The sequence below is a fragment of the Schistocerca piceifrons genome, chromosome 2, assembly GCF_021461385.2.
Source record: "Schistocerca piceifrons isolate TAMUIC-IGC-003096 chromosome 2, iqSchPice1.1, whole genome shotgun sequence".
NCBI classification, from domain to species: domain Eukaryota; kingdom Metazoa; phylum Arthropoda; class Insecta; order Orthoptera; family Acrididae; genus Schistocerca; species Schistocerca piceifrons.
In genome coordinates, this window is record NC_060139.1 from 362,340,088 (window position 1) to 362,366,543 (window position 26,456).

Genomic DNA, 26,456 nt, shown 5'->3' on the forward strand with positions numbered 1-26,456 from the left:
CCCAAAGCAATACTCCATATTGCAATTGGGAATGAAAAAAGCATAGTATGAGTGGAGTAGCAATTGCTTGCTCACACTGTTTCTTAATTTATACAATAAGAAAAGTACTCGTGCTAGTTTACTACATAGATAATTGGTGTGTCCTTCCCATGAGAGCTTTTGGTCTATGATTCACTGTATAGTGGCTTTCTATGTACATCTTTCTGAATAATAATTTCTTTTTCTAGTTTCATTGAATTATAAATGTTCAACAATTGTTGTCTTTCATTTACAGAGAATTCAAGCAGACTAATTCCATTCCCAATGTGCAACGTACAGCTTGCACTTCCTTTATATTCAAATAGGACAATAATACACGAACCTGCTAAGCTAGAGGAACTTTCAGCAATGTTTGCTGATTTTGCAGAAGAATTTATATCACAGAGGTAATCAACTGTCATAAAATTGATTTCTGCTCTACAGACATTTTGTCACAAAATAATTCGGAGACAATAATGTTTATTTGTGTACATTAGATTGTAATACAGCGTGTCTCACAGACTTAAGACTTTATAAGTGACTTCATGCTGAAATAACATTTAAATCAGTGGAACAAAGAGTGAAGACATTTTTTTCATTTATTCTTTTGCAGTTGTGGTATGTTGCTTTGATACTTAAGCTAGATCATATAATCACATACATCTTCATAACACATTTGTGTACAATTGTAATTACTCTTGCCACATTCTATTATTAAAGATGATTGGTGGAGGTATGGTGATTGATAGAGAGAGATTTTGTAATAGAGCACTTAATTTTTAATAACCACTTCTCATAAGTTTTCTTGGAGGATGTTAGAACCCACTGAACTGCGTGGAATCTAATGTGAAATTTGTGAATGCTAAAGCCAAGAAATCAGCATCTATGGTGCCTAATTAACAACAAATTATCTGATCTTCAACTATGAATTTCAGAACCATTAATGTCACAATATTCATTACTCAGCTTTTTAATCATTTCTAAATAATTTTTCCATGAATAAAGTTGTCTTTCATGAATAGTTCTGATTTTCTTTCATGGAAATTTCATTCTATAAAGTATTTAAGCTTGAAAGCTACATTTAAATTGTCACTAATTATTTCTCATTTATAAACTATTTTCTCAAAAAATAACACTTAGAAATACTTAAGTCATTATGTTTCATTGAACAAAGATCATTAACTGAGTATCTTAACCATAACATTACTGTGAAAATGGAAAAGCATGAAAACTATCACAGAATCATCAGGAATGGTGACCAGATTGTGGAGTGTCAGAGTTTGTTTTCATGTGGGGTTTCGTAATATAAACTACTTGAGAAATGATGTTGGCCCTTCTGGAAATGCAATAACTGTCACTACTGCTAGACAATACTGAAAAAATGGGAGTTTATCTGAAAACTTCTAGTCGTTTTGGCAGTAGCACGAAAGAGTTGACAATTTTGAAGCTGCACCTCGCAGTAGTAATGTTGCAGCTAGACCAGAAGAATGGATTACAGTCAAACCTTACAAATTAATTAAAAGATTCAGTATATGCTGCAAGTCTGGTAGCTTCAGTCTGTTTATAACCAATAGCTTCAGTGTGTTGGAAACTGTGGGCAAAAGCATTCAGACAACCCAAAAAGCTGTATGGCAACAGAGTGTAAGCTAAGAGTAGGAAGGAAAGTCTTAATAAGACAAAAAAGGCCATTTTTTGTGGGTAGTTGTAATGGGAGGGGATTGTCAGAACTAGTACAGAACTCTTTGGGAAGTGATTACAGGTGACTAATATTTTTGAGCCAAGTGCAGGACTCTCCAATATTACCTGTGATTATCTTCCAGGAAGAAACACTGGAAGAGAAGATCATTTCATAATAGTAGGAGCAACAGGTAGCAGTTTGGACCATAATTTTCCCTATACAATTCAAGATGAAGTGAGGCAAATTTCTGAGAACACTACTCATGCTAATGTCGAGACTGTGTCTCTTTGTGCAGTATGATAAGCTGTCGATGGTGAGTTCTATGGAATGTGTTAATGAATAGCTTGGAATGCTTCTGGTAAGAGGTAACTTGTGCATCTAATTGCCAGAAGCACGCTGTCTGATCAAAGCCATCTTACCCCTGTGATTTCCAATAAGTTCTTTAGGCCTTTTGTAGAGTAAATTCATCTGATAGACAGCACTGCAGAATAATTATTTTTACAGTTGAAACTGGTACTGCCAAAACAAAACACTACAGCTTGGACAAATTCATGCATATTAAAGAAATACATTTAGTATTTACCGTACAGGCATCAGAAGCCTCATAAATAAAAAGATTGAAGTTCTCATAACCATACAGTAAAATGAAAAGGCAGATGAGATATTGGCAGATGTGTTGTGCAACTCAGAACATCAAGTGGAAATCAGCTAAACTGTGCAAGCTAGTAACTATATTTATTCTGCAGCTCCGTCTTGGATGAATTTATCCTAAATAAGTCCCAGGGAACACATTCGAATTTGCTCGACATAATGAATACTGCTTTCATGTGACTGAATGCTTCTGGCAGATGTGTAAATTTTGCAAAAGTTTATAAAGGAAGGCCCATGGACACTTGATTGCAAGAAACATGATATGCCACAGAATGAAACAAAACTTTGTACTTTTCTTGTTGTTTTGTCTAGGATCATCATCTCATATAAACTTAACGATTTATTACAAATATTTTACAAAATTTAAAAAGTTTTTGTCTTTCCATTTACCTCTCTTTTCTGGATAAGAGAAATTGTGGTATCGAAAGCTGGATGTTATTTATCTTACAAGTGTCCAAGTACTGCAAATTTATTTTTATTTGTACTTTTAATTTTCTTATCCTTTCCTCAATAGCCAGTGGCCTTGGTGCAGTAGTAATAACAGTTCCCAACAGATAAACAAAGTTAAGCGCTGTGGGCATGGACAGCACTTGAATGGGTGACCATCACAATCTTCACAGTGCTGTTGGCAAGTGGGAACTGGGGTGCATTCAGCCCTCATGAGGCCAATTGAGGGGCTACTTGACTGAGAAGTAACAGTTCTGCTTACGAAAACTGAAAATGACCAGGAGTGTGGTATGCTGACCACTTTCCCCTTCATGTTCGCTTCCAGTGATGCCTATTGGCTGAGGATGACATGGTGATCATTTGGAACAATTGGGCCTTCTGATGCCTGTTCAGATAGAGGAGAGAGTTTCCTCAATAGTTTTTTTCACATCAGTTCTACATCTACATCCATACTCTGAAAATTCATGAGAAATGCACGGCAGGTGATACTTCCCATTATTCCAGTTACTGGAGCTGCTTCCTGCTCCATTCACGTATGGAGCATGAGAAGAATGACTGCTGAAACACTCTGTGCATGCTGTAATTAATATAATCTTGTCCTTATGGTTCTACAGGAATAAAACATGGGAGGGGGGGGGGGGCTGCAATATATTCCTAAATTTGTTATTTAAAGCTGATTATTGAAACTTCATTGCTATGCTTTCTCAGAATAATTTTATCTATGTACAAGTGTCTGTTAGTTCAGTTTCTTCAGCATGGTACTCAAATAAACCTGTTAACATTCATGCTGTCCTTCTCTGTATTCCTTTAATATTGCCTGCTGGTCCTATTTGGTACAGGTCCCATGCACTTAAGCAATATTCTAGGATTAGTCATGTGAGTGTTCTGTAAGCAGTCTCCTATGCAGACTGATTGCATTTCCGTAGCATTCTAACAATGAACTGAAGTCTCCCACCTGCTTTACCTATGACTGAGCCTAAGTGACTGTTACATTTCATATCTCTACAAATAGTTACACCCAGGTCTTAGCTTGAGTTGACCGATTCTAATTGTGATTCATGGCTGTTGTAGCCATAGTGTATTGTGTTTTTTCATTTTGTGAAGTGCAAAATTTTACATTTCTGAAATCTGAAGCAAGTTGCCATTCTCTACACGACTTTGAAATATTGTCAAGATGTAAAATTTGTGCAGCATTTTTCAGACAGTACTTCATAACAGATAACTGAATTATCCAAAAAAAGTCTGAGGTTACTGCTAATACTGCACGCAAGATCACTAATAAATGACATGAACAGCAAGTTTCACAAAACACTTCCCTGGGATACACCCGAAGTTGCTTCTACATTTACCAATGTCTCTTCATCCAAAATCGTCTTTATCAAGAAATCCTCACTCCAGTAACAAAATTTGCTTGATACCCTATACAGTCATACTTTCAATAATAAGCATAAGTGTGGTACTATGTCAAAAGCTTTTCTGAAGTTGAGAAATACTGTGTTACCTGACTCCCTTGATCCATGCATTTCAATATGTAATTTGAGAAAAGTGTCAGTTGGATTTCACAATTTCAATGTTTTTTCAAATCCATCCTGGTTGCAAGAGGATCATTCTGTCTGAGATATCTCATTATGTTTGAATGCACAAAATATTCTAATATTCTACAGCAAATGGATATCAAGGATATTGTACAGTAGTTTTGTATATCACTCCTGCTGCTCTTCTTGTAGGTTGGTGAGACCTGTCATTTATTCCAACTGCTGGACATTGTACTATGTTTTAGGTATATACAGTAGATTATGGTTAAAAGAGAGGCTAATTTCACTTCATTTAAAATACTTTACTACAGTTACAGAAGGATATTTGAACACATAGCAACAATGAAATGGCAAACTTTAAAGATGTAGTGATTTTTTTCAGTGACCCCTGCCTGATTCATTTATATATATGTATAAAACTTTTAACCAATTCCTCCCCCTCTCACCCCCTCCTACTGTTTTACTGCTTTGTTTTTCTTTGATGAATATCAGTGATTGTTACATGTGCTGGCATAATGTCACCTGGGAGTGGAAGGACCGGGTAAAATAAGGACTGAATGTCATTTGTATTGAGGTTTTTATTAATGCTCCTCAGGAATAGTAACTTTACCAATTAAATCAACTGGATCTTGACATATTAAGACAAAATCATCCAATTAGATAAAACAATTTAAGAATGATTACTGATAACCGGAAAACAATCTTTTCAAAGGTTCAAGTACAGAGCTGAATAATGCTCCAAATAAAAGTGTTTTGTAACAAGTATAACATGATAGGAAAACAGTCTTCAAACCAGGCATGCAATAAACATCTTTAGTATGTGTTTGCCTAAAATAAAACAAATAATTCAGGTTTATCTAATAGGAGTTCATTAAAAGGAAATCACAATTAAAGCTCTTGGTATGAAACCACCAAGCACTGGGCAATGTGGTCTGGATGAATAGCCCTGAAATTTCACAGGGCAGCCCCGATATGCTGCTCACCACACTCCTTTTCTAAGCAGCTGGTTGACACATGCCCCAAGGCACAACATGCAATGATAGTCTGATGAACAGAGAAAATGAGTAAAAGCTTAAGTCATCAGATTACATACTGGCAGCATAGACAAAATACTTGTGATAAGTCACTAAAAGATAATGTGAAAACTGGCTAAGGCAACCACTCCCACCTACACCTGACTACAAAGAAGTTCAGCAGTCAGCTGAGATTCAGCTTCAAATCATGTCATGAGGTGGCAGCAGTAAATCTGGATTTATACATTCTGGGACAACTGGGAAATCCAGGAAAAACCTGGGAATTTTTTCATCCGGGACAAAACCGGGGCAAAATGTGGGAATTTTTTACAATTCTGGGACTTTTTCATGGTTTTAATTTTCAATGAAATTTTTATGATTTTGACTGGTAAGAACTGATTCTCTAACAAAGAGTTTTACTGTTTCCCACTACTGCAGAATAATACTACAGCAATAAAACATAAATGAGAGAAAAAATAAACAAATAAAACTTAAGTTGCAAAAGATATGTGCCATTTACAACAACAAAACACACTGCACACCCAAGCATCTGCCAACAGCAAAATGTGTCAAAGGCTTTAGGATCAAGACTATGTGATACATCATGACAACAAACTGCTTGAGGCCAGGCTTCAAGACTTTGCAACTAAAACTCTAAGAAGCCAACGTCCAGAAGACGCTCAGCCAGACAAACTTGGAAGCCTCATGGGAGGGAGAACAAACAGCCAGCCCATTGTCCAGCACACCTGTGATGTCGACACTGCTCCATTCAATTCCTTTCCCTGTAAAACGGCCTCACTGCCACTCTCAGCCAACGGGCCATACCTCCTTCATGCCACAGGTTGTGTTCCAGGAGATGTGACACAAGCTATCGATTGTCCAACAATTCTTCTCCTAGCACTCAGTCTAGAGTGCTTATAAAAGCTAATACTAGCACATTTAATCCCAAAGGTAGCACTCTGTACTGATAACCTCTCCTGTTGCATAAAAATACTGTATACTGCCTCAAATCCAGGTCCAGTGAAACTTGGTGATACCCAAATCTTGAATTGAACTTGTACTTGCTCCCTTGAATTTATGAATGAGCTTATTGGCTTGGCATGCACCCAACACAAGCCTCACATCTCCCTTTCTTTTGCTACAGTGACTAAAAGGAAAGTGTACTTAACTTACTTGGAGCCCTCTATGTTACTCCCTTATTTAACATTCTTTGCAGGGCCTGTGGAATTGGTTAAGGTGGCTTAAAATATGGTTTATGAGGCTTTATTTTTATATGATGTGGTGGGCCTTTTATTATTCCCAGACTTTTTCCAAAACTGTCCCTTAAATCTTTCAGTTAACTGAGATAACTGCCCAGCTGCTACACTCCCTATGTTAGGGAGTTATTTTGCTTTTAACATTCATTTGCTTCTTCCTCATTAATTGGAAATATATCACTTTTGTTAGGATGTTCTACATTTTCCTCTTCTATTTTCTCTTCAAAAGCCACCAATCAGCAAATACAGAAAAAACCTTGTATTCTACCTACCGTTTTTTGTCACTAAATATTAATTTTTTCTTCTTTTTTCCGTTGTATAACTTCATTTCATTTTGCCCATAATCTGTCCGTGCATTGTGAAGGACTTCCTCTTGCAAAATAAGGCATGACCACAGAATCCATTCGATACGATTCTTCTTCTGTTTCCCTGCTACAACATTTCCCGACAGTAATGGTTTTCTGGCATTCATCCACAGCTCTTTTTATTTTGAATCTACTAACCAGTAAATTTCACATTTTATCTCTAGATTTGAATAATTGATTATGCATGCAGTTTGCTGTGGCACACAGCTGGCTTCTTGAGCCCACTAATGATTTAGTCACATGCCCACATATTTTAACCTCAATTATAGGTGTGATCACTGTTTTACCTTTCACTATATAATGTTCTTCTAACAAGTTTTCTTTTTCTTCCCTTAATTTTTCTGCTTTTATTACATAAACGTTTTTCCCTGTTTCTGTAGTTTCTTGGGGGCCCTCCAAATATGTTTCAGGTATGGCTCATCATGAAACCCCAATATGTTTTCCGCATTTTCTTTATCAGTCCCTATTCAGCCTCCATTCTTTGTATCCATTTTCTCACAAGCCATGCTCTTCTCTCTCTCATCTGCATGTCCTCCTCTCTTCATGATATATGAAAGCATAGCTGCTGTGCCCTCGGACTCTTCTGTTTCTGTCTTTATTTCTCCACTCTTGTACATGACGCATCCTAGTCTACAGTGCTGTTCCTGTTAAATGGCTACATACTTCATGTGGTTATCTTCATACCACCCATCACATCACATTTCTCTCATTATGGGGCATGTCAAGGTATATATTTTTTTCCAATTCCTTTTCCAAGAATTCAGCATAAGTTCCATTCATTCTCCTACTATATGGACGATTACTTGTGGAAATCAGAATATCGTCCTGTTTACTCTAGGATCAATATATGTTTAGCAACATTTTCTAGCATTCTGCATACTTTAAGCATCTCTTTTCCAATTGCATACCCCAGTTATATGCTTTGGTGTCCATTTGGTTTATGATGTAAGCAATTTTTGTTTTGTCATCCCATATTTCTAACAATAACCTGTCGAAATTCCTTATGAATGTCACCTGGTGCAATTTACCTTTATGATGTAATTTGCTGGATTTACAACGATGAACAGCCCAAGATTACTTACACTTCAAAAGATAATCATAAGAAAAATGTGTTTAATCCAAGAAAGAACAACATGTCACCCATTATTTAAAAAATTAAAAATACTTACCATTCCTTCTCTGCACATGTACGAAATTTTTATTTTCATATGTAAAAATCAAAAATTACTCGACAGTTTTCATTTCAACCACAATTACAGTAATCATCACAGACACAGTTTCAAACTTCCCTTTACAATAAATTAAATAACACAAATCTGTTAAATATGGAGTTTAACAAACTGAAAAGATTGTTATTTAATTCACTAGTGGAAAAATGCTATTATTCAATAGAATAATTCATTCAGGGCAGTTTGGTAGTTTGAAAAGAAAAGAAACAGTAAAGATTATGTATTGTATAATAATAAATTGTTAATATATTGTATAAATTGTATTGCAAGCTGCAAAATGACCATAAGTGTTATATGTGTTCCCGTTAAATTGTTCATGTCTAAAAATTCACAAATGCCTGCTTAAATATATTAATTATTATAACCTTTTTTTTTAAAACTAATTTGACGTACCTCCAGTACAAAAATCTTTGATTTGTAACTGTATGTTATGAGACAAATAGACTACATTCTAGATTCTACATTCCAGTTGATGGTCCACCTTGGCCATTACTGCAGTTTGGCCAGTTACAGACCTTGCTTTACCTTGTGGTTGGAACAGACTACCTGTTCAACCTGCTGTTCAATATTTTGCTGTACTTTCTGTACTTTTTCTGCCACTTGGTCTGCAACTTCTACTTTTCGGTCCATCTCCCTTATGCGTTTACTAGTTCCTTTTGTCTTTGTATCATCATACTTACCAGAACAGCTATCACATCTGCTACTTTCGTTATGTTCTCATGCTGCTGTTTTTGATGTGCCTTTATTTTCTTGATTTCTGTTTCCTGCTTCCCTGGTAGTGGTTTTACTTCTTCTTCATTGATTTCCTTATGTTCTTCTCTTTGTGATCTTACCCTCCCTCACATCACCTGTTGATTGCCGCTCTTCTAAATGATTGACTCATTTCATAAACTTCAAGAGGAGTAAGATTTACAAATAAACTTTTTTACTTGTCTTCTTTTCTCATAGTTGGTTCCAATTCGTCACATCTAGGGGTTGATTCTTGAAGCTTAAATTTTTGACTTTGTAGGTTCCAAATGACATGAAAACCATTAAAGATTTGTGTGTTTTTCTCTTGAATTTTATTTTTGTCACATTTTTTAATATCACCATCACAATTTCCACTTCATTGTTAAAAATGAATTTTTTATTGCCAAACATAATAACACGTCCAATTACATCAGAGGCATGCCAATTACTACCTCATTCTGCTGTACTGACAATATTCCAAAGAGTTTACAAAGAAAGAGAGTTTATAGACTTTTTTGACAAAAGAAGAATCTTCACCTAGTTGTATCATTATTTTATAAATGAGACCAGAAATAAATTTAATAAATATCATCAGATTGCATAATTAAAAACAGGAATTTTATGTGCGCCAAACATTTCATAATTTCAAATGTTTCTGAAAGAAAAGTAAATCCAACTGTACATACAGAGCTAATGCTTATTGACAGTGACAAATAAAATATGATATATTCTTTTTATACATTTTAGCCTGAAATATATCACAACATATACAAAATCGTATGAAATTCTTGTAGTTAAACAGCTGATATAAGATTAACCTGTACAAGAGTCGAAAATATTTTTGATATCGATTACTACCGTTGAATGAAGGTAATGTTAGAGGAGGGTGTCTCTTTACAATATTCCCCTCACAAAATTTGGAAACAATGTGTTTACAATATTTTGTGACAGACTGTAAGGTTTGACAAACAGTGTACAAAATGATGCCAAAAGTTGGAATACAGATGTATAGAAGTATCTGATACATAACATGTTACAGAATACATAAGACAAATATGTACTATACAAGTCATAATCTATACATATTTCAGGACATGATATTCAGATTTTCAGATCTGTGGAACATTCTGTCACAAGACAATTGATATAAAGCAAAAACTACAACATTGCAACTCTAAATTACAGAAATAAATACAGAGACAAGGTAAATTACTAGAATTAAAAATTGTAAGTTTGCATCCATAAAACACTCCTTCAAAATCTTCAAAAGAGAACAGAAAGAATTCAGAGCTTAAGTGAATGACGGGTGAGCCCACTCGAAAAACACACAATGATGGGTACAGACCAGAAGAATATACTCACCATGAGTAGGAATATAGCACAAAATCAATCAGCCACATAAACCAGAGTGTTTAAGGATATGCTGATTCATTGAAGGACAATACAGTGAAAAAATATTAGGGCCTAAGCTTACAATGTAAGGACCAACCCATGAATCCAAACCACACTGGGTACAAACCAACAAAAAGTGTTTCAACACAGCAAAATGAATAAAGCTCATAATCATATCAATAAATTCCATCATATGCAAAGAGTATTTGTAAGATGGATCTAGCCTCAAGCAACAGTTGTACACTCTCCTTGAGTACTCTCTCTCTCTCTCTCTCTCTCTCTCTCTCTCTCTCTCTCTCTCTCTGTCGCAATGACCAGGGATACCCAGCATGAGTCTGCCCACAACTCAAGTTACAATCAGATGCAGTATTGCAGTACTCAGGATAAATATAGGTAAACAGAGTCATAATTAGCTTTGAATGTGACATAATGCAGTAGCTTGAGAACCAAAATCAGTGTATGAAAGCAGACATGTATACATCTTGTTATATTGTCTATACTAGTAAATGTCTCCCACACTATTTGCTAATCGTCCATATAAACTAACCTACATACATGAAGGCCTAGAAGATTCTTTACAATTGATAAAAAAAATATTGATTTAAAGTTACATAATGTATTGGGAAGTCAATCCCCTTACTTGAAAAAACATGCATTTATGTAGGATATCACTGTCTTTAGCAGTCTTGGCTAGCAATTTACAAATCTCAGTCACAACAATGATGTAGTTGACAGATACTTGAGTACATTACCCAGCACCTATGATCTCTTGTAAGTCGACTGGACCAGTCGGGTGTAGCCATAGAGCAGTGTGGGAGTGTGTACACCCACATCTCTCAGTTTCCTCCCTAGAATTCTCATCACACACTCCAATGATAGGTAACTTCCCATCTAGCATTCACATCAAATCCTTAAACATTGTTTTGTGTACTACATAAGCTGTTCAATACCTTCTTCCCATCACAAGGTGTATGCTGTCCCTATTCATGTTACAAAAGCAATTACGTAGGTTTTATGTCAGATGAGATTGAAAGGTGTTCACATACAAAACATTAATAAACAGAGTTCAGTTCAATGAAAAAATGAACTAACAAGATACTAAGATACTATTCCTAATTTTTACAGGACAAATTATGAACATTACCCCATTTCAAAATTGCAAAAGGATCTACTCATCTAGTCTCATGGCATATGTGTACCAAATTCTAAAGCACAAATCTATTACAAAAAATAATTATATAGTGTATCATAGATTTCAACTCAGTTGATATATAAGACAAAACTTAAGAAACCACATTGTCTTACATACTACATTCCTGTCAAACAAAACACAGTTATATAGTCTTATGAATCTGCAAATAGATTTAAACTCAGTCAATGAATAAGACAGAACTTTAGAAATCACATCATCTTCCACACTAAATTCATGACAAACAAAACATAATTATATAGTCTTATAAATCTACAAATGTAGTGTATATTTTCTTCTAGACTAGGGGTCATTATACATCCATATTTAAAGGTCTTGTCCTCTATACTAAACTTTGACAGTACATGACTTTTACGTACTTGCTTTGCTTGCCAGTAGTTCCTCTTGTCTTTACATGTGCAATGGACATTTCCACAAAATTCTTACTATACTTAATCTTGTCTCTAAACTGTTCAGATATACCACAAATCAGGCTACCGCATCAATTACACAGCTCCGTTCCCACTGATCAATATTAATCTTAATGTAAGGATACCCAAAATCTGAATCATCATCTCTGTTATTAGACACTTCATGCAAAAGATCACTTTCAATTTCATCAGATGCTACATCCACACTGTTTTTACAGGGTGTTACCAACTTTACTGGTATTATAGCATTACTTTGGTAGCTCATGCAGTCAGGTAAAGGTTGAACACAATGAATTGTTTCCATAACACAACTAACATCACTTATTACAGAAGGATCACAAAATATATTACTGTCAGAATTACACTTCCTACTTAGACCTTCTTTCATTTCATTTTCACCAATTTGGATACAAGTTTTGACTAACCACAGCTAACTTATTCCAGAATGCACATTATCTATGTTATCATCAACCTGGTCCCAAACAAACTTAAAAAAGTTTTCATCTTTATTCTCTAGGCTTTCAGATAACTCACCTTTACTGTTTGGATCATTACTCTGCATGACATTAATGAAAAACTGCTTTGATTGGACTGGTATACCATGACTCTCACTTACAACATCACATACTTCACTTACTTTACCCATATTCACAAATAACTCTGAAACTTCATTATTCTTAAACCCCACAATTACCTGATACTCATAATAATAATAATAATAATAATAATAATAATAATATCCTTGCAAAATTATTTCATCAACAACATCATTAACAGCACAAGTCTCATCACCATCAAAAGTATCCGGACACCTGGCTGATAATGACTTACAAGTTTGTGGTGCCCTTCATCGGTAATGCTAGAATTCAATATGGTGTTGGTCCACTCTCACAGGCATACGTGAATTAAGAACAGCTGCTTGATCATGTTGAGAGATGTAATTGTCAATCCTGAATTGCTCTTCAACTGTGGGAAGCAAGAAGGTGCTTAAAACATCAATGTAGCCCAGTGTTGTGATAGTGTCAACAGAACAACAAGGGGTGCAAGCCCCCTCCATGAAAAACACGACCACACAATAACACCATCACCTCTGAATTTTACTGTTGGCACTACATATGCTGGCAGATGATGTTCACCAGGCATTTGCCATACCCACACCCTGACATCGGATCACCACATTGTCTACTGTGATTTGTTACTCCACACAACTGTCCAATGTTTGCACTCCTTACACCAAGCGAGGTGCCATTTGGCATTTACAGGCATGATGTATGGCTTATGAGCAGCCGCTCGACTGTGAAATCCAAGTTTTCTCACCTCCCACCTAACTGTCGTAGTATTTACAGTGGATCCTGATGCAGTTTGGAATTCCTGTGTGATGGTATGGATAGATGTCTGCCTATTGCACATTACCGCCCTCTTCAACTGCCGGCATTCTGTCAGTCAACAGACGAGGTTGGCCCGTACGCTTTTGTGTATGTGTCCCTTCATGTTTCCACTTCACTATCACATCGGAAACAGTGGACCTAGGGATGTTTAGTAGTGTGGAAATCTTGCATTCAGATGTATGACACAAGTGAGACCCACTCACCTGATCACGTTCGAAGTCCATGACTTCCACAGAATGTCCCATTCTGCTCTCTCACAATGTCTAATGACTACTGAGGTTGCTGATATGGAGTACTTGGCAGTAGGTGGCAGCACAATGCACTTAATCTGAAAAACATATGTTTTTGGTGGTGTCCAGATACTTTTGATCACATAGTTTACATTCATTTGCAATGAGCTACCAGTCTCAGTCTTACCAACCTCAGTTATTTCACATCTCTCATTCACCACTATAACAAAAATACCACCTAATTCAGATACAACACAGTCATCATCTACTTTACATACATCAATAACACTGTTTTCTGACTAAGAGAAGAAATAATTAGCACATACTACATCAAAATTCTCATTACTCTCACATTCTAGTTTGTGATTAGCTCCTATATCAGTATAATTAAACATAATATCCCAAAACTTTTGATCAAAACATAAATAAAAAATCTGATATTCCTTCTGCTCAACTTCAGATACATGTGCTACATCATTAGAGCTGCTGTTATTGTCTAGTTGCAAGTATAAATTGGGGGTCATGTGCTCATTGTATTTCCTCATGCCAAAACTGTGGATGTTCATTGAAGCGGACTGCCATTTCCCAAGTAGTTGGCTCTATGGTTGTTTCTTCTATTAAATTGCCCATGGTTATCCACATTGTTCCTATTCTGCTGATGTTCAACATTTCTATCTCTATTACCATTTTCACCATGCGGTTCTAGGCGCTACAGTCTGGAACTGCGTGACCGCTACGGTTGCAGGTTCGAATCCTGCCTCGGGCATGGATGTGTGTGATGTTCTTAGGTTAGTTAGGTTTAAGTAGTTCTAAGTGACTGATGACCACAGCAGTTAAGTCCCATAGTGCTAAGAGCCATTTGAACCATATTACCATTTTCGCTCTGATAGAAGTTACCATTCTCCCTGTTTCTGTAGTTATTACCATTGTGATCTCTATCATTTCGATTATTATGGTGTAACATCTTTCTGCTGCCCTACCCAGCCTGTCAATATATTGTAAAAATTGTTCAAGATAATTGTCAGGTCCATGTACTAAATCCCACTGCAACCTTTCTGGTAATCTCCTTTGGAGTGCATCAGTCAATGTCATTTCATCAAATGATTTGTCAAGGTGTGTTAATTTCTTACAAAACTCTTTCAGGCTACCATCCCTATTCCTATAATTAGGACCATTCAAAAATTCACTTTTAATACTCCCCTGTTAAGCTTCCAACCAAAATTTATTTAAAAAACTTTTTTCAAAACTTTGATATATTTCCCACTGACTTAAATTTAAATTTACCCAAGACAGAGCTTTGCCTTCACGACATCTTTTAAGAAATTTAATTTTTTGATTGTCACTCATGCCTGACACAAAACTATCTGTACAGTGGTGCAGAATATCCACTAGGTGTAAATTGTATGATCAAAAACTTTTGATTGTAATGTTTGGCCACACAATACCATTGTTTGAATATGGATTTTTGTGAATGCAATTTTCCTAAATCAGTGAGATTTTTGATCTAAAACATTTACATTAGTTTGCATCTTTTTTACAACATTTAACATTTTTTGATGTAAACTACTGAAGTTCTGTTCCATTTTCTCCGCTTCAGCCTTCTGTTTAACTCTGACATCATTAACATTCTTTATCTGTCTTGTAGACTTAGCAATAAACTCATTTTCCAAAACTATAAACTTCTACATCTACATTTATACTCCGCAAGCCACCCAAGGGTGTGTGGCGGAGGGCACTTTACGTGCCACTGTCATTACCTCCCTTTCCTGTTCCAGTCGCGTATGGTTCGCGGGAAGAATGACTGTCTGAAAGCCTCCGTGCGCGCTCTAATCTCTCTAATTTTACATTCATGATTTCCTCGGGAGGTATAAGTAGGGGGAAGCAATATATTCGATACCTCATCCAGAAACGCACCCTCTTGAAACCTGGCGAGCAAGCTACACCGCGATGCAGAGTGCCTCTCTTGCAGAGTCTGCCACTTGAGTTTGTTAAACATCTCCGTAACGCTATCACGGTTACCAAATAACCCTGTGATGAAACGCGCTGCTCTTCTTTGGATCTTCTCTATCTCCTCTGTCAACCCGATCTGGTATGGATCCCACACTGATGAGCAACACTCAAGTATAGGTCGAACGAGTGTTTTGTAAGCCACCTCCATTGTTGATGGACTATATTTTCTAAGGACTCTTCCAATGAATCTCAACCTGGTACCCGCCTTACCAACAATTAATTTTATATGATCATTCCACTTCAAATCATTCCGCACGCATACTCCCGGATATTTTACAGAAGTAACTGCTACCAGTGTTTGTTCCACTATCATATAATCATACAATAAAGGATCCTTCTTTCTATGTATTCGCAATACATTATATTTGTCTATGTTAAGGGTCAGTTGCCACTCCCTGCACCAAGTGCCTATCCGCTGCAGATCTTCCTGCATTTCGCTACAATTTTCTAATGCTGCAACTTCTCTGTATACTACAGCATCATCAGCGAAAAGCCACATGGAACTTCTGACACTATCTACTAGGTCATTTATATATATTGTGAAAAGCAATGGTCCCATAACACTCCCCTGTGGCATGCCAGAGGTTACTTTAACGTCTGTAGACGTCTCTCCATTGATAACAACATGCTGTGTTCTGTTTGCTAAAAACTCTTCAATCCAGCCACACAGCTGGTCTGATATTCCGTAGGCTCTTACTTTGTTTATCAGGCGACACTGCGGAACTGTATCGAACGCCTTCCGGAAGTCAAGAAAAATAGCATCTACCTGGGAGCCTGTATCTAATATTTTCTGGGTCTCATGAACAAATAAAGCGAGTTGGGTCTCACACGATCGCTGTTTCCGGAATCCATGTTGATTCCTACATAATAGATTCTGGGTTTCCAAAAACAACATGATACTCAAGCAAAAAACATGTTCTAAAATTCTACAACAGATCAACATCAGAGATATAGGTCTATAGTTTTGCGCATCTGCTCGATGACCCTTCTTGAAGACTGGGACTACCTGTGCTCTTTTCCAATCATTTGGAACCTTCCGTTCCTCTAGAGACTTGTGGTACATGGCTGTTAGAAGGGGGGCAAGTTCTTTCGCATACTCTGTGTAGAATCGAACTGGTATCCCATCAGGTCCAGTGGACTTTCCTCTGGTGAGCGATTCCAGTTGCTTTTCTATTCCTTGGACACTTATTTCGATGTCAGCCATTTTTTTGTTTGTGTGAGGATTTAGAGAAGGAACTGCAGTGCGGTCTTCCTCTGTGAAACAGCTTTGGAAAAAGTTGTTTAGTATTTCAGCTTTACACGTGTCATCCTCTGTTTCAATGCCATCATCATCCCGGAGTGTCTGGATATGCTGTTTCGAGCCACTTACTGATTTAACGTAAGACCAGAACTTCCGAGGATTTTCTGTCAAGTCGGTACATAGAATTTTACTTTCAAATTCACTGAACGCTTCACGCATAGCCCTCCTTACGCTAACTTTGACATCATTTAGCTTCTGTTTGTCTGAGAGGTTTTGGCTGCGTTTAAACTTGGAGTGAAGCTCTCTTTGCTTTCGCAGTAGTTTCCTAACTTTGTTGTTGTACTGCGGTGGGTTTTTCCCGTCCCTCACAGTTTTACTCGGCATGTACCTGTCTAAAACGCATTTTACGATTGCCTTGAACTTTTTCCATAAACACTCAACATTGTCAGTGTCGGAACAGAAATTTTCATTTTGATCTGTTAGGTAGTCTGAAATCTGCCTTCTATTACTCTTGCTAAACAGATAAACCTTCCTCCCTTTTTTTATATTCCTATTAACTTCCATATTCAGGGATGCTGCAATGGCCTTATGATCACTGATTCCCTGTTCTGCACATACAGAGTCGAAAAGTTTGGGTCTGTTTGTTATCAGTAGGTCCAAGATGTTATCTCCACAAGTCGGTTCTCTGTTTAATTGCTCGAGGTAATTTTCGGATAGTGCACTCAGTATAATGTCACTCGATGCTCTGTCCCTACCACCCATCCTAACTTACTTTCAAAGACATCACCTTTTTTGTTCACACTTTTTAACCCCTCTGGCAACCCATTTTTTAGCTCTGTAACCTGATTACTAAGTTGGTCCATTTGCTCTTGCACCAAATCCAATTTGCTATTGTTATCTGTCATCATTTCCTCTAGTTTTGCCAAAATCAACTGCAAAATATCAGTTTTTACTGTTTCTTTGCTGGCTACAATTTAACTCTGGTGAAGCATATCCTGAAATATACATCATATAAAAAATTATATAAAATTCTTTTAGTTAAACACCTGAGATAGTATTAACCTGTACAAGATTCGAAAATATTTTTGGTTTTAATTACTTCTGTTAAATGAAAGTAATGTTAGAGGAGGATGTCCCTTTACATTTTCCTTTCCTTATTTTCTCATCCATCCTTTTCTCCCATGTTTTAAAAATTTGCTTGTAATTCTCTTCTTGTATTTATTTTTATTTATATTTTTATTTTGTTTTATCTGTATTCTGAATTATTGCTGACCTGATTATTCCGATTGGTATTTGAATCTCCTTTTGTTCCTTCTGCATTTCCTCTCAGTGCTTTCTCTCATATCTAGGACATTTACCCCAATACTTCCATTAACTGATCAAAACTGAATCTGGTTCCTACCCTTGATTTTGGTGTTTCTATGAACATGTCATACCACTGTCTTTGTTTGCTGCTACAGTTTCTCATCCTTCTGTTTTGGGAGTGTTCACATTTCCTGCCATTATCACTTGGGTTGTGGCTAAATTCCCTGCACATTCCTGTGCTATACTATTCTCAAAGAAAAATTCATTCAGGTCACCACTCAGACCTTCCAACTCGAATCATATTTTTCCTGCTTAATTTCACTTTCGAATGAAAATTGTTTCTCTTCTTTTCCATTTGTTTGATAATCATTCTCATCTGTGGAACTCTTTTACTATCTTACATTTAGGCAATTTTGGCTCCATTTTTTCAGTTTTAAGTTTACTATTATGTTTCCTGAGTGTTACGTGATGTCTATTGATTTCACATTTCTGAATTGTCACTTTTTGGCATGTGCAGTTTTAATCACTTCCTTGCCTATGCTGCACTGTTCAACTATTTCTACAGCAATAATTTTTGTTAATGACCTACAGAAACTTGCAACACTTACATTCTGTATTTTCTGCTGTTTCTGGCTGCTGTTTGCAGTGATGTGGCATCTGCTTGGTCCCTTGTCTTATTCTGTGGTCTCCTTCTTTCTTATAGCAGCTGTCCTGTTGCATCAAAATGTTTGAAAAGTGATCTTACACTCATTTCACTCTTCCTACAATTGCCTACCCTGTGTAAGCATGCTCTGGCTTGGCTGACCACTCCTTTGTGCCAATGATCTCCAGGCACTAATCTCTCCATTCTAGAACTATCATCCCCATCAGTGGTTCTGCTGCACTGTAGCAATGGAGCATATGGGTGTATCTGATTCTTACTGTATAGGACTGATATCTGTATCCTTATATACTCAGTGGGACAATTAACAGCCAAGTAAAGTTCTGATGCCAAATTCAATTCATCCTGCACTATGTTCTCTTACAATTATTACTAACATTATTATTTTTATTTATTGACATAAAATGCAGCAGTAAATACAGAAAATGAAATCGCTTTGCTGGAGCACATATTTTATCATTAATTTGACACTTTCAGATTGCTTAGGACTGCATGACATACATAGATAGTGCACACAGATTCCAGCAAAGAGTTTTGTAGTTGGTAGATAGATATTTTATCAATCACAGTGGTTTTCAAGTGACCTCTGAGATCTTTTGGCTCTGCACTGTATGTGTCAACAACCACTGGAACCTCTTTTTCCTGTGTATACTAGAACTGCTGAAGTCAAATTTTCAGGTCTTCATATCTTGTAAGATTTTCAAATTGTTTTTAACTGATTTTTCAATTGCCTGGAATAGCAAAGTCATTGAGCCACTTTTTTGTTCTGTTTCATGATTGTGATCTCTATCATATTGTGTTCCAGTGTTCAATCAATCCAAAATTGGAAGTCCCCACATTCGTTTAGCATGTTAATTTTTGACCACTTTTTCTTTCTTATGATTCTTTTAGTCATTTGCCATTGGCAAATGATTCTTCTAGCTTAAGTTCCAATGAATAATTTGAACTATAACAGTGTGCCTCTGTTTGTAATCCATATGTGTTATTTTTGCAGGAGCTCATAGTGTGTTCAGTTGTTTTATCAACTGTTTTGCAAGGTCTTCATTTAATTTCTCAGTTCTAACTATCACAGCATTCATTGAGATAGCTAGTGCCTACAATATTAGGATCAGACCATGTGCTTCCTTTCTCAGGTTCCATTGGTTTGCCAGAAGATCTTTCCTTGTTTTCTTTGCCTACGATAGTCTCTAAAAATTGTTCATGCATTGCTTTATTGCACTAGCTATACATCTATATTCATGCAGATGTTTTCTACTGTTGAATCTTGAATCTCTATTTGTTACACTTTTTATAACTTCTGGGTGTTAAATTCCATTAGAGCAGTATTCTTTCTTTCACATGATTCATTAACAGTTGTTTTTTTCTTCCACTCTCTGATTAACCTATGAAAGTCCTCTGCCATCTGATTTTTTGGGTAAGTACAAACTGTCCACATCATTGCAATGGTATAATGTGTGATTAATTGTTGTAAATTTTGTAGTTTGCCTGTGGAAATCATCTAACCTTGCTTGCATCCAATTTACAATACTAGTAGTGTACCTGATGACAGGTATGATTCAAGTATTCATGGCCTCTATTCAGTGGTTTTCCAAAATGTTTCTAAACCACTGGGTGCAGTGTATGCTGATCACACTTTTCATGCTTGATGTCCAGTTGCAATATGCTCTGCTGTTTATAGGGTTCATGCAGATTGCATTAATGGCTTATCCATTTGTTATTTCTACATTTTTTGCTTCTGTGATTTTCCCCTTTTTTAGTGACATTATGGGACAGAGAGATAAACAACTTTAGGGTGAGCATGTTGAAAGAGCACTTTCTGTGAAACAGTCTACTTATCCACTTAACACATTTATCATTAGAGGCTATACTTCTAATTCTTTAGCTTCATATCTTTCAAAATTCATCCAAAGCGAGTTTTTTTCTACATGATTAGTAAAAAGCCACACAGGCATTGGTTGAGTGGAACCTATGGAGGGATTTGTATTCTCACCTTACAACTCTGCAGTTACAGGTACGGTAGCATTTTTAATCACTTGTACCATTTTCCATTATTTTACTACAAAAATATTTTTTATATATATCTTTTATATATATCTTTAATGTGCCAGTGCCTTGAAACCACATATTTCCATAGTTTTAAAGTTATGATATGAAAACCACTAAAAAATGGAACTTCAATTTAGTAATCTGTATTCCAGCATAACATTTGCTGCATTCAGTCTTCAAGATTGTAAGCAAACACGAACCATACTCATTTACATTTCATAGAACTTTGCTCAAACCTGATGAAACTCGATGCCTTGCTTACAGATTTTAGTGCTTAAAGAGTAAAGTTTGATGCAATGATGTAAAAAAACTCACCTCACACCATGTGCATACTAACTTTCACTTCCTGTGTGAGGACAGCATTACTGAGGTACTTATGAAGGGCCAATTTTTTGTTTCCTCTGATGCCTTCACTGTCTGATCCCTCAGAGACACTCACTTAGATTCTCTAGTTTGCCACTTTAGCTGAGCGGTTAGAGCAGCTGACTGCTATGCCACAGGCCTGGGTTCAGTTCATGGCTGTGTCAGATATTTTGTAAGCTCAGGAACTGGGTGTTGAGTTGTCCACATCATCATTTTATTATTATAGTGTGGTGTCAACTGAAAAGACTTGTAACTTGGCTGTCAAACTTTCCCCAGCCAACAAAGCTATATGATCATTTCATTTTGTTTTTATATTCCCTTTTCCTGTTTCATTCTCCATTCAGAGCTCTTAACAACCTCCATTTCAGTTTATTCAGGCCCCATAATCTTAATTTATTATCTTTTTGCAATTTCTTCATATTTAATGTGCATTTTATAACCAATAAATTATGGTCAGAGCTCACATCTACTGCTGGAAATGTCTGGTAGTTTAAAACCTGATTTCTAAATCTACATCTACATCTACATGCACAATCTGCAATCCAACATATGGTGTATGGCAGAGGATACCATGTACCACTACTAGTTGTTTTCTTTTCTTGTTTCATTCACAGATAGAGCAATGGCGAAAATGATTATCTGTATGCCTCCTTAAGAGCCCTAACTCCTCATTTCTTATCTTCATGGTCCTTATGCAAAATGTATGTTGGTGGCAGTAGGGTCATCTGTAGTCAGCTTCAAATGCTAGTTCTTTAAATATTCTCAGTAGCATTCCTTAAAGAGAATGTCACCTTCCTTCCAAGGATTTGAGTTTCCATAGCACTAGCTACTTGCCTCTGAATTGCTTTCATATCTTTTTTTTAATCAGACCTGACATGGATCCCAAATACTCAAGCATCCTCTATATGGTCTCCTTTACCGATGAACAACACGTTCCTAAAATTCTCCCAATAAACCAAAGTTGACCATTTGCCTTCCCTAACACAGTTCTCACATAATTGTTCCATTTAATATCACTTTGCAATGTTATGCCCAAGTATTTAAGCAATGTGGATGTGCCAAGCAGGGCACTACTACACTCATCTTTGACACCTTCCCATACACCGCAGCATCATTGGCAGACAACTGCAGTTTGCTGCTCACCTTTTCTGCCAAATCATTTGCATGTATAGAAAATAATAGTGGTCCTATCACACTTCCGTGGGCACTCCTTAAGATACCCTTGTCTCTGATGAACACTCGCTGTCGAGGACAACACTTGAGTTCTGCTACTTATGAAGTTTTTGAGCCACTCACATATCTGGGAACATGGGAACCTTTTCTGTATCCTCATAACTCCATTAACAGTCTGCAGTGGAGTACCATGTCAAATGATTTTCAGAAATCTAGAAATCTAGAGGTATGGAATATTCCTGTTGCACTTTATGTGTAGTTTACAGGCTATCATGTGAGAAAAGGGCAAGCTGAGTTTTACATGATTGATGTTTTCTAAAACATGCTGATTCATGGCCATAACCTTTTTGGTCTCTAGGAAATTTGTTATATTCATACTCAGAATATGAAGAAAACTAGTGTTAAGGGTATTGGTCCGTAATTTTATGGGTCTGTTCTTTTACCAGATAATCTGTCTGATCTAATCCAGTGCTTGCAAATCTCTTCCACGTATACAACTTTCTATCATGATTCTTAAACCAGGTGTTAACTATGATTATTGTATGCTCTGTGCAAAATACTACCAGATGGCTTCCCCTTTCATTCCTTTTCCCCAGTCTGTTAAGTTTCTTCTTCTTATTCTTCTTCTTCTTCCTCCTTTTCCCACTATCAAATTCCAGTCCCCCATCATAATTAAGTTTACTTGTCTTCTTTAACATAGTGAATAATTTTTTTTCTCTCATCATACATTTTTTCAGTCCCGTGAGTAGAACTTGTTAGGGATGTATACTGATACTACTGTGGTCGGTCATGGCTTTGTATCTATGTTAACTTTAATAATACATTCACTATGTTGTTTATCCTCCATTTATCATCGTAGATATAAATCTGATTTACAGCCTGTTTGCTTCTGTCTCAGAATCTTTGGCTGACATTCATTTACCAAGGATCCTGGATTCCCATACTGCAGTGGAAAACTGTTGCAGGTAACAAGGGGAGATACACAGCAATAATGGTCACAAAATAGCTGTCAGACATTAATGTGACTGCTAGACACAATCTCTGATTGCAGGCTAGACCACAGTCCACCATCAGTGATGGAGGATAAACCTCTGACAATGCCACCCACTTAATGATAAACAAAAGTCATCTGTAGATCCTGACACAGAAACCAATGCACAGTACATCAACAAGTAACCATGAAAGATACCTAAATGTTTTAGATACAAAACTGTTTACAAATACAGTTATTAAAATTAGTGCAATGTTGATATGCAACAATTTTCTCTGGAATACTTTAAATTGCACTTAGTCTGTCTTTCTCCAGGGATTCATAAAAACTTTTCCTTAATGTGTCTTATGTTCTAGAGTGGAGCCTTTCTTCTTGTATGCTGCACTGCAACATGTACATGCTCCATTGGCACATGGGCCCATATGTAACAACATTACTGGAAAAGGAACATTTGCAGATACTTTACTGGAAATGGACTGGCTTGTTGGAAGAGTTGTCCAAGCAGCCATGAATCATAGTGAAAACACTTTGATATGGGTGTTAAGTAAGTCCTCTTATTGATTTTCAAGTGCTTTCATGTTTCTGGTTATTTTGATATCATATTTTGTCTACATCAACTTACATATAGTACAAGCAAGCATATCGATCTTGGCAGAGTATACCTTGTATCACTATTAGTCATTTCATTTACTGCTCCATATGCAAATGGAGTCAGGGAAAAAAATTACTGACTGTGAGTTGTGATCAAGAAGTAGTGGGAATTTTTTAATTTTGCATGTTTTACACATACAATTTTCATAGTAATTTTTTTTATTTTGTTGATACAATGTGCCTGATTTATATTTGTATTTTCAATTTTGAATACTTAGTTTAATGTTGACAGTCGAAAAGGTTACATGTGTTTTCATGAGCTTGGCAAATTTTCTGCTTTTGAAAAAGTTGGACAAAGAATTCCCATTAAATTTTTCTTGAAAAATTAAATGAAATTCAGCATCACATTCAGCATGCTTACTGTGGTTTTTGGCGACTCTGCCATGAGTAAGACAAGAGTTTATGAGTGGTGTAAATGCTTCAAAGTGTGTCGAGAAGACCACACCCTAGTACATCAATCACTTATGACAATGTGGAAGAAGTCAAGAAAATGGTTCTGGAAAATCACCGAATCACCATCAGAATGATGATGATGTCTGTATACCCTTTGGCTCATTTTAAGCAATTTTTATGGATGTTTTGGGTATGAAACGTGTAGAAGCAAAGCTTGTTCCAAAATTGTTGAATTTCGACCAAAAATGATATCTTGTAGACATCACTCGGTAATTGCTGAATGAAGTTGACAATGATCAGGAACTTCTAAAAAAGGTTACAACAGGTGATGAAACATGGGTATGATGTTGAAACCAAGGTTCTTCTCACTGTTTTCTTTGATTACAATGGGATATTACATCATGATTTCCTGCCTTGTGGTCATACAGCCAATGACAAATACTACATGGAAGTTATGTGCCTCTTGTGTGAAATAATACAAAGAAAATGACCAGTATTGTGGTAAAACCACAAATGGATGTTGTATCATGTAACAAAAAAACAAAACTGTTATGTTGTCTCAACGACTATATTCACTGGACATAGCTCCCTGTGACTTCTTTCTATTCCAACGGCTAAAGAGAACCATGAAAGGACACTGTTTCAGCACCATTGATGAGATAAAACCAGAATTCCTGAAGGAGCTTAACATGATAATGAAAAGTGAGATCCAGAAGTGATTTCAAGACTGGAAAAAGTGATGGCACAATTGTATTACATCTGAGGGAAATTACTTTGAAGGGGACAAAGTTGATGTTGATGAATAAATGAAGATGCTTTAAGAAAAACAAAAATTCCTGCTGCTTTCTGATCACACCTCATATATGCCTCCATCTAAGCCCTGATGTATCTTATTTTGTCTTCACAGTTCTTATGTGAAATGTACATTGATGGCAGGAGAATTGTTCTGCAGTCAGCTGCAAATACTGTTTCTCTAAATTTTCTCATGAGTTTTTCATGAAATGAATGTTGTCTTCCCTTCAGGATTCCCTTTTGTGTAGTGGTGGTTCTTTTTATTTATATCTATTGTTGGTATTTATTTGTTATGTAAGGTTGGAGTTAATATTATTCTTCCTGCTTCACAATGGAAAATTATTTACGCCATGGACTCAGTTATGGGACTTCTTGTAGTTAGCTTGCCCGACAAAGCTGTTTTTATATCAAAAGACACCACCAACACACAATATTCCAGATATACAGCTGCAGTTTACTTTTGTTAATTGTTGTTTTTACTTTTGTGAAAAGACAATGCTGAGGAGATTCTTGCAATATCTGTTAAGCGGAGATAAAAAAAAAAAAAAAAAAAAAAAAAAACTTACTGAAATCATGTTAAATAAGTATGGTTCAATATTAGAAAAACTGACTACTATTACTGTTTCAAAAGGAGAACCACTAATCAAGAGAAATCTCCTACATTTACATTTATTTTTAATTATTTGTCAAAATTAGCAAGTATTAAAATATTTATTATGACTCTGGGCCATTATCATTTAGAACCATGGCATTGACCTCTGCACCATTGTTCCACTATAAAATTTGCATAAATTGTTTACGTCATTCACTTCATGAATATAGGATCTGTTACGGTAAAGCATTAGTGACACTTTTAAGTGATATTTGATTATATTTAGTCTAAATATCACTTGAAACTTACACATTTTTGTGCTTCATCAAAAAATGGCTTCTTACAAAACCAAGAAACAAAAGGGAAGTGAGTCGATTTTAATAACATTTGCAGATCATATTAGTTTCTTACATAGTCTTTGTGATTTTTCTGTGATAATATTTGTTTCCTTACGATGTCAGTTTTGTTATATTTGCGAAGTTCTTCAGTCTTATATTTTCACGTTATGTGGCATACCACCACAGTGTTCACAAAGCATCTCTGTAATATTCATATGTTGATCGAACCTCCTATAACCTGACCTGGTGGGGATCCCAAACACTTGAGCAGTATTCGAGAATGGGTTACAGTAGTGTTATGTGTACAATCTCCTCAACAGATGAGCTACCATTTCTTTCAGTTCTCTCAA

General features: G+C 36.2%; 1 pseudogene; it reads left to right on the forward strand.

Annotated features, from left to right (window-relative positions):
* Nucleotides 1-26,456, forward strand: part of LOC124775390 — a 165,286-nt pseudogene that overhangs the window by 89,237 nt on the left and 49,593 nt on the right.